Here is an 18,141-nt window from a genome sequence, read left to right as displayed (position 1 = left end):
GTCAAAACACTTCAGTATTTACAGGGTTAATGATGTTTGTTAAGTCACATGTTTGGTTGTAACCAATCTGTTTAGACAGGAGAATGCCCGGGAATTTTGGAGCTAATTTGCTTGTCTGATTGGAAACCAAGGTGTCAAGTATTTAGCATATTGGTTTCTCCTCGTGTTCTTTGTTCTGACTGAGAAGGAGACGCCATTTCTGCTCTTCCCGTTTTACCTTTTAGCTGTAAGGATGTAGACATATTAGGTCTTTGTTATTTTATATCCTGTGTACCTTTTCCCATGTTAGGTTTATAGTAAACTTTTATATTTTAAAACACACCATGGACTCAGTCTCTTAATACTCTGCTGACTTACTTAAAAAGAATCCTAACAGAAAGGGCACAGTTCAAATTGGGAGGAAATCAAACTACTTATACCCAGAAATGTTTTTCCTATTAAAGTAAATGGAAAACAAAAATAAATATAATAATGAAAGCAAACATCATACTAATGATAATGAACAAAAATAAAGAAAATGAAACATTTTCAAAAGAAAATTATCCTAAAATGAAAATGAAAAGCAACAAGAACTGTCACTGACCCTATTGAATACTTTGTACTGAATATCACGGAAGCTATGCAGATAGTATGATCTGAGTGGATTACAAATATTGTTAGAATAAAAACGGGGGGAGGGACAATTCCAAGGCCAGGCTTTACTGGTGCCAATTGTTGCTTGCCTTATGTGTCCTAGAGGGATTGCCCTGGCACAGCTGCACTGGCTGCTGGCCACAGATGGCTGAATTCAGGGCAAAGTCTCAGTGTAAACAAGGCCTGAGATCACTGGGCTGGGATTTGCCTCTGCCAGCGAGCACGGGTGCTTGAAGTGCCATCAGTCATCTTTGGCGTGTTGCATGGCATGTTTAAATCTGATTTTTTTTTTCCGGGGCAAGGAAAGCATTGAGAGAGACAGAGACAGAGACACAGAGACCAAGACAGAAAGACAGACAGAGACAGAGACAAAGCCTAGGTTTGCCAGGTTCTACCTGGCTGCCGGTGGGGGGATCCTGACTCTCCTCCGGGATCTTCTGGGTTTTTGCCTTCAAACTTGATTGTTTTTTGTCTTCAAACTCTATGGTTCTTTGCCTTCAAACTCTGTTTTTTTTGCCTTCAAAACCATAGAGTTTGTTCAAAAACTAGAGCGCCAGCCCCCTGACATCCCCAATGCAATGATGTCACTTCTGGGTGACATCATTGTGACAGAGACATCACAGGGTGACATACCTGTTCAGGGGTGGGGCTTCCCCCACTGACTGGCTGGTTGGCAGCAGGCTGGAGCCCCAGAAATTAGGGGGAAACCCACTCAGACCAGGGATCTGGCAACCCTGAGAGAGAGAGAGAGAGAGAGAGAGAGAGAGAGAGAGAGAGAGAGAGAGAGAGAGTTTTATTGTTGAGAACATTTATCTGTGCACACAAGGGTTCAAAGTTGTCATTTGACTGGAATTTTTTCCAGACTCCAAGCTCAGTAGGTAAGGCTGAATGATTTTCTGTATGAAGAAAACATGATAAATGATTGTTTTGGAAACATGAGATAATTTGTTGTCTAGCTGCCTGTTATTGTTGGTAGTTTGAATGCAATACAACTGAGTAAGTGATTTGGTGAAGTATACAAACAAGTGGACACTTGTTCTTGCTAAGTAAAAACCTTGAACCTCCTTAAACTGACTTAGGTAGCTGAAGTTCTGAAAATGCCAAGACTTCAACAAATAATGTTCATTGTACAGCACATAGTTAGGTACACTAAAACCTGTTGATTATAATTGGAGAAGGCTACCCCATTCTGTGCTGAATTGTGATTGATATCTACTGTTCAAAGTAATTTTTCTAAGAAATTTAGGACCATATTGATTAGTGTTTGTTCATTTATTGATTAGTGTTTGTTCATTTACAATCAGTGGGTTGAATCCAACACTACATATTTGTCAATTGCCCCTCCAAATATAGATGTTGATGCTATTTAATGGTAATTATATATTTTATTTATTTATTTATTTTATAACCTGCTCTCCCCAAAACTGGCTCAGAGCGGGTGGCAACAATTTATAGATATATAATTTAAAACCTTTTAAAATGCAACATGCAATTAATCAAAGTCAATAAATACAATACAACTTTCAGATGGTGTCAAAATCATACAGAGGGGCAATGTGGGGACGTCTAAAAGAAAGGGAGAAAGGGGGAGAAGCAAGACCAAACTGAACCCATTTTCATTACTCTTTTTGTTCTCTGTTTTGCAGAGTGGGTTATATGATTCTTTTTAAAAAATGAAAGTAGTGACTCTTGTAACATTTCTTGTAGATGATTCTCAAATATTTCCTCAAATTAAAACGTACCTTCAGAAAGCCTAAGTTATATCTATTTGGGGCAGAATACAAAACAGAGTGCTAACCCACAAGTGGATATTTCAGGGTTTTTTATTCTTTCACACAGTAAAAATGATGTGTACAAATTTGTGGGGGGGAATGTGGGGCAGGTGGGAAACTGTAGATAAAGGAAACTGTCTTTCTTCAGCAGTCTGGCCAGTAAGGGGCACTGTTGATTGAGAGAAATGCCACAATCTGCATCAGTAAATGAAGGGCCCATTTTTATCACCTGCTGACGGATTCATGAAAAGTAAGGTGCTGTTCATAATAGCAAATATTTAGTGGTTTGCACAATTGTACCAATCTAATTATCAATCAATGAGACCCCCCCCCAAGTTGTGATTAGATATATTCAGGAAGTTTTACTGCTGTTAAAACAAATGTTTCCTTCTACAGCTTCAACTGTTGTTCCTTACACAAATCATTTCATATTCACAGCTCAATGTGCTCCAAATCAACTCCAGAGAGACCTTACACGGTAACATGATCACATGTGTGCTGAATTTCTGAACTGGCAATGCCTATAAGCAGATTTCCAAAGAACTGGGTCTGCCATCTTCAGACGACTTCTGATGAGTGTTGAACTTGATTATACAGCGTTATTTCAGACAAACTGGTTTGAGGTTTTTGCAGTCTGGGAGATACTCAAAGACAGTGCCTTGTTGTAAATCCATGTCTTGTTGTAAACACTGGGGAACTGAACACTGGAGTCACAATGACTTCAATGGTAAAGAGTGAAGCATCTGCTTTGTGTGCCCATTGAAACCAATGGGATTTCAAAGGGCTTAAAGTACTTATTTGGGATGTGTACACAAGATCTTTACAACTGGACTTGCTCTTTGGAAGGCCCCTTTGCCTTTGCACTGCTTTTGACAGACCCCCTAAAGAGTGAATTGACCACTGATTTAATGTCCTGCTTTGCCTTTTCCCCCATGTTCCAGGTGAGTTATCTACTCTTTCATTGCTTTAAGTGCAGTACGCAAACCATCAATTTGTGCAGGAAGCTGGACTGGCATTTGGAGCATTTTCTGAAGCAACACCATATTTTTTTTGCTATTCTTGGTTATAGATATCAGCCCAAAATGCATTAGGAAACCATCTACATATTATTAGGTAAAGGTAAAGGTTTCCCTTGCTTGAAAGCCAGTCGAATCCGACTGTAGGGTTGCGGTGCTCATCTCCATTTCAAAGCCGAAGAGCCAGCGCTGTCCGAAGACATTTCCGTGGTCATGTGGCCGGCATGACTAAACACCAAGGCGCACGGAATGCTGTTACCTTCCCACTGAAGTGGTACCTATTTATCTACTTGCAATTTCTTGCTTTCCAACATGTTATTAAGATGCTACAAATTCACTATGTTTCCTATAGTGGTTAAGAGCAGTGGACTCTAATCTGGAGAACCAGGTTTGATTGCTCACTCCTCCACATGCAGCCAGCTGTGTGACCTTGGGTCAATCACAGTTCTATCAGAGCTGTTCTTTCAAGAGCAGTTCTTTCAGAGCTCTCTCAGCCCCACCTACCTCACAGGGTGTCTGTTGTGGGGACAGGAAGGGAAAGGAGATTGTAAGCCACTCTGAGACTCCAAGTGAAGGGTGGGGTATAAATCCAACTCTTCCTCCTCTTCCTTCTTTGTTAAAGCAAGGGGAAGTGTTGATTACAGAAACTGGATCGTGCCTTTAGGGTGCAGCATGCTGTTTATTTTTACAACACTCCTGTGAGTTAGGGCATTCCTGCTTTAAAAAAGTAAAGGTTCCCTTGCTTGAAAGCCAGTCGAATCCGACTCTAGGGTTGCGGTGCTCATCTCCATTTCAAAGCCGAAGAGCCAGCGCTGTCCAAAGACATTTCCGTGGTCATGTGGCCGGCATGACTAAACACCAAGGCGCACGGAATGCTGTTACCTTCCCACTGAAGTGGTACCTATTTATCTGCTTGCAATTTCTTGCTTTCGAACTGCTAGGTTGGCAGGAGCTGGAACTAGAGACGGGAGCTCACTCAGTCATGTGGCACACTCGGGTCTCGAACTGCTGAACTACCGACCTTCCACAGCCTGCAGTTCAGCGTCTTAACCACTTGAGCCACCGCAGTTCCAATTCCTGCTTTACAGTTCAGGAAATTAAGGGTGGGAGACCATGTTTTGGTTGATACAGTGGTGGGAGGATCTGCTCAAAGACCAAAATATTCAGAACCAAACACTCCAGCCCATTTATTGTAAACCATGGACCATAATGAATGTGTGTCCTCAAAGCTGCAGAAGAAATAACAGAGAAAAGTTATGAAAGCCTCTTCTAAAATGATGACAATCCCTGAAGTAAAATCCAGCTCCTCTGTCTTTTGATGCAACTATGAACATGGAGAGTAAAGGGCACTGAAAAGGTCTTACTGATTTGTGTATGCTCTGTGTCTCTGAGCCCCCCCCCCCTTGAGCTGAATGGAATCCCCATTCCCTTCACTCAATGCAGGACAGCTGTATCAGAGTGTAGGAGGTTACTGAAGAAACTTTCAAGTGGATCAGTTTATCAGTGACTTCAAGCATAAGAAAAAGAGGTTGCCAGCAAAAGACAGGCAATACTGTAAAGTCTTATTTTGTTCTAGCTTTTGTGGATTTCAAAAGGCTTGGCCAAATCACTTTCTTACCTAAGACAGAAAAAAATAAAAAATGAATCAAATATCTGCTGAGTCATGAAACTCCTTGGGAAGCCTTGGATATCACTATATCTCTGTTTACTTCGGAGTGTTGTTGCATGGTTAAAATGGGATACCCCTGTGCAGCCACAATATCAAACCCTCTAAGTTCCTTGGAGGAAGGAAGGGTTTGTGCGTAGTTCTGGTGTTGTTGCTGAACCTATCAGTCCTTGTGCTTTTTCTGGACCCTCATAATTCTTACTAAAACCAGGCCTCGGTTCTTGCTGGAGCACACCGGAGCACCGCTCCGTCAGTCAGGAGCCCAGGGGGCGGGCACATAAGCCCCGCCCCTGCCCCCACCAGTCTTCAGTTGGGACTTGGTGGGGTGGGGGTGAAATGTTCCCCCACCTCCCTGAGCCCTGGGGTGGTGGCCTTGGACTCGTAGGGGCAAATTCCACCTCTCCTGCGAGAGGTCATTCTGGCTCACCTAGCTCTCCTTCCCGGCTCCTTAAAAAGTTATGACGGCAGCTGTGACACCCGTGTGCGGGGGGGCGGGGCAGGGCAAAACGTTCCCTTGCGTCCCTGAGCCCTGGGGTGGTGGCCTTGGACTCGTAGGGGCAAATTCCACCTCTCGCATGCGATTCCACCTCTTGCAAATTCCACCTTTCACAAATTCAACCGCACGCAAGAGGTCATTCTGGCTCCCCCAGCTCTTGGGAGGGGCTCTTTAAAAAGTTATGGCCGCCATCGCTGTTCTCGGCAGCAGCTGTGATGCCCGCACACGGGGGGAGTGGCGGGGCGAATAGTTTCCTTGCCTCCCTGAGCCCCAGGCTGGTGGCCTTGGACTTATAGGGGCAAATTCCACCTCTCGCATGCGATTCCACCTCTTGCAAATTCCACCTTTCACAAATTCAACCGCACGCAAGAGGTCATTCTGGCTCCCCCAGCTCTTGGGAGGGGCTCTTTAAAAAGTTATGGCCGCCATCGCTTTTTTTGGTGGCAGCTGTGATGCCCGCGCACAGGGGGAGGGGCGGGGCGAATCGTTCCCTTGCCTCATTGAGCCCTGGGGTGGTGGCCTTGGACTGGTGGGGCAAATTCCACCTCTCGCATGTGAGGTCATTCTGGGATGCGAGAGGTCATTCTGGCTCCCCCAGCTCTTGGGAGGGGCTCTTTAAAAAGTTATGGCCGCCGTCGCTGTTCTCGGCGGCAGCTGCAATGCCCGCACGCGAGGGGGGAGCGGGGCAAAATGTTCCCTTTCCTCCCTGAGCCCTGGGGTGGTGGCCTTGGACTGGTGGGGCAAATTCCACCTCTCGCATGTGAGGTCATTCTGGGATGCGAGAGGTCATTCTGGCTCACCCAACTCTCGGGAGGGGCTCTTTAAAAAGTTATGGCCGCCTTTTTCAGGCTTCACGCCGGAGCACTGGGCCCGAAAAATGGAGTGCACAGCCGCCATCCCCCCTCCTTTTTCAAGCTCCCCACTAGAACACCGGGCCTGAAAAAGGGCCCGCCGAATGTCAATTTCGGCCCCATTATATCCTATGGGCCATTGAAGTCAATGGTGAAAACATAGGGTATATTCTGGGGGCTGGAGGGGAGGGGGGTTGATGTAGAGGCTCCAAAATCGCAGGGTAGCTGTTGGAGCCCCTCCCCAAGATACCAACCAAGTTTGAAGAACATTGGACCAGGGGGTCCAATTCTATGGGCCCCCAAACAGGTTGCCCCTATCTCCTCCATTGTTCTCTATGGTGGGAAAAAAGTAACTGGGGTGTTTCTGTATGACAGTTAAACTTAAGATTTGAAAAAGATAATGTTAAATTTGACTCAGTTGATAGTAAAATTAATGGGATTAAGACTAAATGTATGGTTAAGCTGGTGGGATGATCTCCTCTCTTGGGTTTTTAGTCAGTAGTGGGTATCTTTCTTTAGCCTATAAATGTAGTTCCCCCTCCCATTTTCTGTTGTAGTTTGTAGTGTTATAAAAATGCAATAAAAAATCCCCTCCGGGGGCTTAAAAAAAAGAATGGCTGGACCCTGGGGATACCTTTAAGAAGACAGTCCATAAGGTTCTGGAAGATCCCCGGGGCTACACTGACCCCAAATTGCAGCCTCTGCACCCTGAAGGCACCCCAGTGTGTCAATATTGTATGGGCCTCTGCAGTGGCATCGTCTACTGGGAGCTGCTGGTAAGCCTGGGCCAAATCCAGTTTGCCAAAAACCTTTGCGCCGGCTAATGATGCCAAGACATGGCCGACCACCAGAACGGGATAAGCGTGGTCCTGAAGGGCCTTATTAATGTTGCATTTGTAGTCCACGCAGATATGGATGTCCCCGTTGGGCTTCACAGGGGTGACTATGGGGGTCTCCCAGGGGCATGCGGCATGGGTTCTAGAACCCCCTGGGCCATCAGGCGATCCAGCTCCTTGTCTATCTTTGGCTTAAGTGCAAACAGGACGTGCCTGGCCTTCATGTGGATGGGGTGGGCAGCTGGGTCGAGCGTTAGGGAGACAGGCGGGCCGGTGTAGTGGCCAAGCATTCCATTGAAAACCCCAGGTAACTCATCGCATACACTCTGAAATTCCGTAGTCCGTATGTGATGCACGCCTGTCACCCCGAACCCCAGGGGAGTGAACCACGACAGTCCCAGCAAACTAGTAAGCCATCCCTCCGCCACCAACAAGTCTAAAAGCTCATCAAAGTCCTTGTACTGCACATGGAACTTGCCCCACCCCTTAATGGCCACCTGGTTCTTTTGGAAGTCTCTGAAGGTGAACCTGGCGGGTCTCAGGTGGGGGCCCCCCTGCGGGCAGAGCCTCCAGAGAGTCTCTTCATAGATAATGGATATAGAGGACCCTGTGTCCAACTCCATCTCGCAGGGCGCCCCCTCTATACACTCAGTTACTTTAATCTTATCTGGGGTGTCCTGGGGCAAGTTGGTGTTGGTGGACGGTCATTGTGTGGAGCTCTTCCAATTCTTGGTGGACAGCGGAGCGACATATGGCCCCTCGGGAACGGCAGACCCGGGCGATGTGGCTGATTTTACCACAGGTCCGGCAGGTCGCGTCGCGGAAATGGCAGGAGCATCGTTTGTGGCCCTCGTCGCAGCTGGCATATGGTGCTTGAACAGTTGGTTGTGTGGGCCGCATGGCTGCGGTAGCGGATGGGTGCATGGCGGTGGCAGCAGATGGTTGTGAGTTGTGGTGAGCTGGGTGACGGATCTGGTATACTTCGTCCTCGTCTGAGACATCGGAGACCGGGAATGCTGAAGCCGGCTTGGACCCGGCGGTTGCGTTGAGATTTCTCTAAAGCTGTGGCCTCTTGCATCACTTTTTCTAGAGTCAGCTCTGCATGGCTGATGAGCTTATGGCGGAGCTTTTGTTCCCTGACACCCACGACGAATTGGTTGAGGAGGGCATCTCCTAGGTCCGGAAATCCACAGTGGAGGACCAGCCTGCGGAGTTCGGCCATGAAGTCGGTGGCTGCTTCTTCGGACTTCTGATGGCACAAAAAGAAGTCCATGCACCTCGCCATCTTGGTAGGTTGAGGCGCGAAATGGCTGGTGAGGGCCTTGACCAGCTCATCGTAGGTGGCCTCATCCAAGGTCTTGGGTGTGATGAGGCCCTGGATGAGGCGTAAAGTGGTGATGCCGCAGGCGCTGAGCAGGAGTGACATCTTTCTGTCGGCATCGTCGATGCCCTGAAATTGACAAAGAATTTTAGGCACTCCACCCAGGTCTCCCATAACTCTGGTTGAGCGGGGTCGAACTCAGGAAGGTGTCCCGGAGTGGCAGCCATGACCCTGGAAGTGATGCGAGGCGCAGAGTCGTTGCCTGGTGCAATGCCAGGTGCTGGCTCGTTGCGCAGTGTGGTGCTGGTGCCGGAGTTGGTGCCGGAGGTCAGGTCAGGCTCGCTCATCGGGATCCCATCCTCATCGCCAGTGAAATATACTGGGTTTCGACACGTAGAGTGATTAGCTCATGTTTATTAAATGACTTCAACTCCAAAACTAAGACAAACTTGCAGGGTCGGAGCCCTGCTTACATTCGTACCACACACCACACCCAACACCCCCCTCCACTAACAATGATAGGCTATTTAGAAGATATTGTTAAGCAACTGGCTATTACCAGGATCTGGATCAATCTATTGGTTCATTCTAGGATCCTAGCCTTCTATTGTTATGCGTTCAAAACTCCGCTATTTCGCATGTCTGTTGCAAGCCTATTTGCAAGTCCGGTTCCATCACAATACATAACATTAGCATTCAGGGTTCAACCCATGACATGTTTTCCACACTTCCATTGAATAGGGGTTTGGTGGCCATTTCCTCATCCACTGCATCACAAAGTTGTTTTTTTTTTAAAAAAATGTTCATGTGTAGTTATGTCATAGGCATAGCATTGCCCCCCCAAAAAAAGTCTGAATTTCACATCTAGGAAAACCCCATGCTAATTGGCCACAGAGATTTCCACCATGGAGGGGGGCAGTCTTTGGGTTCATTTAAACGTAAAATACCCTGCTTGCCACATGGATTCTCCATTTCAATCCTTGCCTTTCTCTGTGGTTCTCTAGTGTACTGTAGTTCTTTGGTGTTGGTTTTGCTACATCAGTAGATGTGGCAGAAACATGATTGAAAGGTATTCTTAGAAAAATATTATTTTGCAGAGATTAAATCAGCAGAGCAATGAAAAAGAGTTAGAGTCCATGTATATGTTTGAAAAGAAAATTACTTGAACTAACAGGGAAAAGGTAAATGGGATTTAAAAAACAACAGACTCTAAATCCTACATGTTTACAACTAGAAAACTACACTAGGGTTGCGGTCACACGCGCCAGAAAAAATGGGGGGGGCGAGGCTATTTCCTCCGGAGGAATTTGACCCGCAGTTGCACGATCACACCTCCCTTTGAAGCTGCGGGCGCAGTCCATTAGTGCATGATCAGATGCAACTGCGAGTGAGTCTGGGGGTTTTGTGCCGTTTCCCCCCATGCGCTTAACCGAGGGATCGATGAATCGCACCTCCGCACTGAGGGCTCCCAATGGAGTTTGTGATGATGTGCATACTGCAAAGGGGGGGGGGAACAATGGCACGGAGTTGGGATGACCTGATCAGACCATCCTGATGCCATGAGAGCGCGCTAGAGTGATCAGACACGGGACAGTCCATCCGTGGCCTGTCGCAACCCGTTAACTACCAGATTTCCCCCGGTGTCTTTTAACTCTGCTTCTGTGGTGGTTCAGAATGGGTTGCCAATGGCTGCGGGACGCTTCCCAGATGTTGTTGTTTGATCACGCCCTTTAAATACACCCGGCATTCGCACCTATGTCGGGTCTAATTGTGCATATGATCGCAGCCTAGAAGAATGGCATCTCTTCTCCAAGCAAAGAAAGACAGGGAAGAGACCCCCAATATGCAAAATAGCCAATACATTGATTTTCCAATCACAAACTAAAGTTCAGGTCATTTAACTAAGACCTCCTACAAGATTTGTGGGCTTTTCACACTTGATAACAGATTGGTTACAGTAAACACATGTGACTTCCTGTTGACTAACAAGGTTAACTCTATAATTACTGTGGTGTGGTTCAACTTGCTAAACCCAACAGTTTTCCTACATTGGTGGACATGGCAGAAACATGATTCCTTAGACTGCTCGGATTGCTCACTCCCTTGCTTTCCCTGCTTCCCACTCTGCTTCTCGTCTTCCATGAATGGCTGTTCAGCCTATTTGTGTAATTTGGGGAAGAGAAAACAGCTCTGCTGTGCCCTTCACGCTGTCTCCAAGCATGTTTGTGTGCTTTCCACTCATCTGAGGAAACCAGCCAGCAGCAACAGAAATTGCATACTCTTCTTGCTGGCATGCATTTTCCATGACGTTATTGGGTCTACCGTGGAAGCTGCAACTGGTGGGATAACTTTGTTTTTGAGGTGTGGAGCAATGAGGAGTGGCTGTACAATTTCTGAATGACCCGCACTATTTTCATGGAAATTGTCTCTGTGCTCAGAGGAAGGCTGGATCGAAAGTATCTGTTGAAAAAATTTATCAGAGTCCAGCATAATGCACAGCAGAAAAATAAAGCAGCCAGAGTCAGCATGTTTAGCTTATACAAAAAATACTTTATTAAAAAGATAAAGCGCAGGGTAACATTTGGAAGAAAATAACCAAGACCCTCTACCTATCTAAACTCCATCTTTGTTCCCAAGTTAGTTCAAACTGTTGAGTTGTGTGAGAAAGTGAGAACGAAGGCAAGGAAGTTCCCCCCAAGCTCCCATCTACTTGTGTATGTGACAACAAGGATGTACCTTATCTTACATTATTGATTAGCCAATAGTCATTGACAATCTAGCCTCATTATGAAGGACACGTCCTCTTCCTTGGTGGGAAGTATGTGCATGATAGCTAATTGGCTACATGCTAACTAACTAACAGCATACTCAAACAGTTTAACTCTTTCATAACTGAGGGTCTGATGCTTGCAAAACTCCAACAGTATTCCACAAGCATTATACACTATTTTGTAACATCAATTCAAAACGCTGTAATGTACTCTTAACATTTATAGAGCCCCCCAAAATTGGGATCCGCACCTGTTTAGTTTCCACGGTAATCCAATCAAATCATACGATTCCCTTAATGTAGAATAAGTAATGACTGAATTGTCATCCAGAACACAGTGGGGAACTATGGGGGAAGAGATGGGAGTGGGGAACAAAAAAGCAACACTAGTGTGAGGTGGCATAACCTACCCACAAAGAACAGAAATCTACATGAAATGAAAGCAAAGGAAAGGGACTTCATGAACGGGTAATTTCTACATGGAACCTTGTTGCCCATTTTGTCCCGGCATTATAACGTTGCTGTAGTATAATAAAAATGGTGTTATAATAAATCAATATTATGTTTTAAAAATAGTGGATGGCTCAGGGGACAACCTGAGGGGGGCGGGCAATTAGGAGACAGTTTGGTCACATGACACTGATGATACAAAAGGGCAGTGGGAAACAAAATCCAAAATCAGGAATTCCTCACTGGAAAACTGCAAGTTCAGATCTGTGGGGGGAACCGCGGAAAAAGATTTGGAGAATGCGGGGTAAGGGGGCACTCACTTTGAATCTACTCCTGGGGAGGAAAAGGGTTGTGCAAAGTTTGCAAACTTTGATTATTTAAGGCTGATGTGGGTGTTTGTACCTCTGTGAAAATGGTTGCAGAATCAAATATTCCAAAATACTGCTGTAAGGAGAGTCAGATCTATCAAACCTACCCAAGTTCAAGCGTGCTGCATATAATACATACCACTGTATCTTAATCTGTTACAAAATATACCTGATTATTTTTTTTTAAGTCTAGGTAACAAACTTGTGCTCCTGTAAACATGGGAGGCATATCTGGATCTTGTTTGTGTACAAGTGTGAATTTGTGACTGATTTGGATTTGTCACACTGGCAATGAAGAAGTTAAAACAGATAAGGTTATTCATGAATTCTTCCTTTTAAAAACTGTCCTATTAAAATGCAGATGTAGCTTACCATTTGCAAAGCACGTGGTTATTTCAGATTTTGCAAGGGAATCCTTTCAGTATTTGTGTCTTTTGGCTGGAAAGTCCAGCTGCCTCTTGTAGGATTGCACGTATCTCTTCAGATGTCAACAAATCATTGAAAAGTGTCAGAAAGCGGGAAATGAAACATAATTATTCAAACTGGAGCAAGCTACTTTGAAAATGAATAGGATCTGTCAGATAGTCCTTTGAAAGCAGTAGCTAGCTGCTTGGTATTGGACATATTAAATGGATATACGGAAAGACAAGTCATGTTTTTTGATTCCGATAATCAGCTTGTGCTGGATATTTGAGGGACAAAGCACAGAATGCTGTACAATATCTAGAGGCAGATATATGAAGGTACAAAGGCACTGATTTAATAAAAATGCAAGGATTATTCTCTATGAAGATGTTTTGCTCTTTGTCTTAAAAGAATGTAGAGTATTGCAGTTACAGAGTGCAACAGCAAATTTTGCTTCCAATGCAACATCTCACTGCAACCTAAACTCAATTTCCTCATCAGTTCCCCAAGTTACTCTTTATGTGCAGCTTAGAACTTGCTCAGATTTTTCCTGCTTCCTTTAGATTATGCAGCATGATTATGCTGTGAGAAGTGGCGAAAAAGCAGCATGTGATATTTTCTAAGCATTTAACTGGATTGCATTTTCTGCAAACTTTCTCTGGAATATTGTTTTAACTGAATTAAATTTAACCAGGGCTTTTTTTGTAGAAAAAGCCCAGCAGGAACTCATTAGCATAACAGGCCACACCCAACAGCAGACACTCATTAGCATATTAGGCCACACCCTTGACAGCACAGTCCATTCGCATATTAGGCCGCACCCCCATGTCACCAGAAGTGTGCTCATCCAGCCACACCCACCTTTTGCTTCTTATTCTGTTTACCTTGTTTGTTGTCAAAACCCAGGGCTTTTTTTGTAGCAGGAACTCCTTTGCATGTTAGGCCACATTCCTGCCCAAAAATAGCCCTGAATTTAACACTGATCCACACCTGGGATTTTTATTTTGGATGTTCTTCCCATCACATCACATGGCCATTGCACCTTTGAATGGTTCTTTGTGGCCTGTTGTTGATCTCATTGCAGTTATAAACATTGTGATATTAGAAAGGAGGAAGAGAACTTGGCACATCAGATTTTTCTAGACCACACTGGAGAATGTAAGATTTTCCATGTTACATGGTGGAGCTAGTCTTGCTCAGGCCCAGCTGTTAGACATCACTGGACTGAGGCTGCCTCTACTATACAGGTGTGGAGAACATGAGGAACATAAGAATAATCTATGTTCTATAATGGATTGAAGACCACTTTAGTCCAACAATGGCCACTATAGATGAACCTGGAAGTTCACAAGCAAAGTATGAGATAGCACCCACTGTTATACCTGCACCTGATAACCAGAGACATGCCATCACTGAATATGGAGGCTGTAATGGATAACACCTCTGACCTGGATAGCCCAGGATAGCCCATTTTTTTCAGATCTTGGAAACTAAGCAAGGTCACCCCTGGTCAGTATTTGGATGGGAGACCACCAAGGAATACTAGGGTCACTACCCAGAGGCAGGCAGTACAACCACCTCTGAACATTTCTTGCCTTGAGAACCCTACAAAGTTGTCATAAGTCAGTTGTGACTTGACAGCAAAAAAAAAAAAAAGCTAATTGCCCCAGATAAACCTTCTCTTCATAAATTTGTCAAATCCTTCATAAAATCTATATTTTAATCATGTGTAGTGTAAAATAACACTTTTGTTACTCCCGACCCTATTGCCAGCTAATTTAATAATCTGTAGTCCTAATTTTTCCCATTGTTTTTATTGTTTTTTCACATAAGACAATAAATATAACAAACTCCATGTAATGTTACCACCCACCCTCTTCCCCAACGTAGCCCATTAACAAGAGAAGAAAGGAAGAGCCATGTGCACACATAGGAAGCTAAGAGTAGAGATTTTCTTTTAAAAAGGGAGAATGAGAGTGGAGAAGGCGGAAAGTGAGAGGGAGTCGTATGGGTCTAGCTAAACAAGGAACGGAGAAGAGACACAAGAAATCTTGCCAGATGGAAGTAAAGGTCTCTGAGAGTCTCATCTGTTATATGCAATTCTTTCCCTTATACAGAGGTCTAACATTTCACTCACCCAATCACCCACAGAGGGAGGGATATAAGATTTCCAGTGCTGCAAGCTAATTCTCGCGGCAACTAAGGCTGTCCTTTGAATCCCTGACGTGACATTTGGGAAGTGCCCATAGAAATGGTATAGACTAGGATTAGATTATTAGTTGTGAGGCACAATTTGGCAGATGATGTAAAATTAATCAAAGATATAACATCTTGCCAGATATGTGCAACCTTGGGGCACTCACAAACTGTGTGGACCAGACTGGCTCTTGGACCAATGCCAACAGGTATCAGCAAGACCTAGGTGGCTAAATCTAGTGAGATTCCAATGTACCCATAAAAGTTTTGTTTTTTTTAAATGAATAAGCATTAAATCCAGGTTTAACAGATTTAAGTACATTTTGCCACTGGTATAAGAGGATTAGGGTATTCAGTGCCAAGTTCCATGGGGAATGAGTAGAACCTAGACTGTACATTGTTTGGCTTCTTAAAAAGTTGTATATAGTGATAGTATGTCTAGGGAGAACTTCTAAGGATTGGAGTAGAGAAGGGGGGGCAAAACTGCAAGAGTCTCAGTACCAAAAACAGACATCAGACAATGTTTTAACTTAATGTATTGCCAACTAGCTATGGCTGAGAGATTAAATTCTATGCACAGAGTGTTGAAGCATTTGAAATTATCATTCAGTCCAATCAACTGAGATAAGAACACTAAACTACTAGACACTCAGTGTTTCCCCCAAAATATCCTTGTTCCTTATCTTAATCTTATGATTTTTCACATAATTAATATGATGGACAGGAGAAGATTCCACCTTCTTTTCTCCCTGATCATTGTGGATCAGCAGGCTGAACGGAATGTAGGAATGGGGGGGGGGAACCAAGGGGACCTTAACTGTCAACATCCTCATCTTCTTGGAGAGGAGTGACAAGTGGAGTGCCTCAAGGATCTGTCGTGGGACCAGTTTTGTTCAGTATCTTTATAAATGAGTTTGATGAAGGAATAGAGGGAATGCTTATTAAATCTGCAGATGATGCTAAACTGGGAGTAGTAGTGAATATGGTAAGAAAGAGTCAGGATACAGGATGATCCTGACAAGCTGGAAAACTGGGCTAAAACAAATAAAATGAATTTCAATGGGAATAAATGTCAACTTCTGCATTTAGGTAGGAAAAATCAAATGCATCATTATAGGATGGGGGAGACTTGTCTTAGCAGTAGTATATGTGAAAAGGAGCTGGGGTCTTAGTAGACCACACACTGAACATGAGTCAGCAGTGTGATGTGGTAGCTAATCCGGCCCCACAGGAGGCAGCCAACGGCATGCCTTCTGAGGGCTGCCTTTGCCTCCTCGTGAGGAGGAAGGAGGAGGGGCTGTGGTGCAGCCTTAACTCCAAAAGGGGGAGTGGAGCCGGCACTATTAAAGGCTGGCTCCGCTCTACCCCCTGCAGTTCTCGCCTCGTGCTCGGGACTGACTAGCAGCTCTGAACGCGACGCGGGGAAAGGGCCTTTTCGTGGGCTTTACTTACCACGGAGGCCTTGGCTTGGGTGTCAGAGGACAGCGACAGGATGGGCTCTGTAGTTCCGGAGCCTTAGCTGGCCTGCGCTCAAACAGCGGGTCTAATTGTGCGGCCGTGGCGCTCTATCACCAGTTGCGGCTGTGTCTGGGGCAGCATCGGCAGCTTGATTTTGGGGGCCACGCTGGGCACCAACGTCAGGAATGAGGCAGACGGTGGCACTGCTGTAGCCATGCTAGGGAGCATGGCTCGGTGGTGGCGGGCCTTCTATTGGTGGCTAGAAAGAGAGGCGACGGGCGGCAGCGAGAAGGAGGCGTCGGGGTGGCCGTGTCAGCATTGGTGACTGCAGGAGTGGACGGGCACGTTGGCAGCTGGAGCGCCAGAATCACATCGGCGGCCCACTTAGCATGGCTACGTCGGGATACATGGCTGCAGGGTGGCTTGGAGCTGCTGCTCCAACATGTTAAATATACAGAACACACACACGCAAAGGCGCCCCCCCCAGATTGGTTCAGTTTCGGGTGGCTGCAGTTGGTGAGGCTGCTTCTTTGCCACCCCCCCATAGGTAGCCCCCAACCTATTTCCACCCCCCCTTCCTTCATTGTCCCAGTAGACAGGGAATTATGGGATATGGGGGAGAGGCCGTGTATTAGGAGAGTTTAAGTGGGAGTATGTAGGAATAACGGCCTGGGGAAGTCCAGCCCCTTGTAGGCAAACATTGGTGTGATATTTGAAACATGTTGGAAGTATTGAGGTGGCCATTTTAGGTTGTAAACTGCATTAGTTAGAGTGACATTTAAGGAGTGGGGCTAGGGCTGCCAAGTCCCTTAAAAATTTAGATCGTAACTCTTATAAAACCCTACTGCAATTTTAGTCAGACAATCTATTTATAGGATGTTGAAAATTTAAAAATCAAATCAATACAAAATTAAACAAATCAATACGAGCAAACTACTGTCAGGTTCTACTGAAATTTAGTTTAAGATAGGACCCCAGGTACAATAAGAAGGGATACATGCTGTGCACTCTTCAGGAGTAGATGTCATTAAAAATAAATGAATAAATTATTATGCAGGTTTTTTAAGTGACACCACATTCTAGATTGGTAATTTCATGTTTTCTAGCGAAACCAACGTTTGCTATGGTATTAAAGACCTAGAGAAAATTAAAAATACCTGGAAGTATTTCGGAATTTGCTTGACTTTTAAAACAATGGATGCTTGTTCTTCCAAGAGCTCCAGAGCACTGAGTGAATGAACCAGCTTTTATATTGGGTTGTTTCCACAGTTGGACAATTCAGTAGATGGGTAACTGGACCAGAGAGGTTTTATTCTGATATAGACCTGGGCCAGTGACAAGTTTAGGCCTCCTTTCTTATCTTTCAGTGTGTAGGGTTGCCAAAAAGATCCACAGTAAAGGGTCCTGTCTTTTAATAGAGAAATGTGCATTGACTTCACCGGATAAATAACATCCCATTAATGGGACAGGCTTCCTTTTTCTACAGGCAGCTGGAAACTCTACCCTGGGATATCAATAATTACTTCACTTGCTCAGTGCAGACATAAGGGCTGATGTCAATGCAAACATGGTGGAATTGATAAGCATTCTATGGATGTTTAGGGAAAAGGGGGCTCTATAGGACCGAGGCAACCCACTTTCCTTGCATGCTGTTGTCTGCTTTCTCGTTGGGTTCCATGGCTCACTGTTTTCTCTTTTAGGGCGGTGTTCTGTGGCAGGAGGAGTGGGGGGGCCTGCTCCACCAATTCTGGGCAGCTCAATTTGTCGTGGCGGCAAGCACCTATCAGCAACCCTGTAGGGGGAGGGGTCTGTCAGGATCAGTAGTGCGGCCTTGCGGCCAGGGATGAGATGGGCACACTGCCTTTTGGAGTGCCTTTGATGGATACTCTACACAGGCCGTAAG

This window comes from Gekko japonicus, unplaced genomic scaffold, assembly GCF_001447785.1.
Source record: "Gekko japonicus isolate JY-2015 unplaced genomic scaffold, Gekko_japonicus_V1.1 scaffold2429, whole genome shotgun sequence".
Taxonomy (NCBI): Eukaryota; Metazoa; Chordata; class Lepidosauria; order Squamata; family Gekkonidae; genus Gekko; species Gekko japonicus.
Note: the sequence above shows the minus strand (reverse complement) of the source record.